The sequence below is a fragment of the Camelina sativa genome, unplaced genomic scaffold (genome assembly GCF_000633955.1).
Source record: "Camelina sativa cultivar DH55 unplaced genomic scaffold, Cs unpScaffold05150, whole genome shotgun sequence".
NCBI lineage: Eukaryota > Viridiplantae > Streptophyta > Magnoliopsida > Brassicales > Brassicaceae > Camelina > Camelina sativa.
Window position 1 is genome coordinate 1 of NW_010926238.1, and position 583 is coordinate 583.

General features: G+C 52.5%; 1 pseudogene; it reads right to left on the minus strand.

Moving 5' to 3' along the window:
- Nucleotides 1-5: 5 nt before the first annotated feature.
- LOC104774743 lies at nt 6-577 on the minus strand (annotated as a pseudogene).
- Nucleotides 578-583: the final 6 nt, after the last annotated feature.

Sequence of the window (583 nt, forward strand, 5' to 3'; positions counted from 1 at the left end):
GTGAAAGGTCCGAGGTAGTGCTTCGTCCCCGTCTGGAGACAAACGTGACGGAGATTAGGCGCGTGTGGGACAACCGCTCGGAGGACGTTGCGGAGCATTGAGCCGTTAGCTTCGCAGTTCTCGGTCTCGGATTCGCGGTTGGTCCAGGTGACGTAGAAGACGTGTGTGACGTCTGTTAAAGGTGAAAGCTTGGATCTTGCGTCGTCGGCGTTGGAGACATCGCACTGGATGTAATCGATCGGGTGATCGGCGTTCCAGCTGGGGCGAGGACGGCGAGCGACGCCGTAGACTTTCCAAGGACCGCCGGGTGTGTCGGAAAGAGGGAGGATCTCAGCCAAGCTGTTTCCGACGATTCCTGTGACGCCGATGATGAGAGCAACGCTTTCGTAGCTTTGCGTTGGCTCATCGTCGTCGAGTTTCTTCTGCGAGAACACAAAAGAAAAAAGATCAGATTTTTCTAATAATCAGTGACTCGAAGATGAAGATCGGGATGATCATATGATGATTCATGGATTGAGTTGAATTTTTTTTACCTTGGCAGCTCCGATGGCACCAGCCCACCACCAACTCATTTTCTCGATTT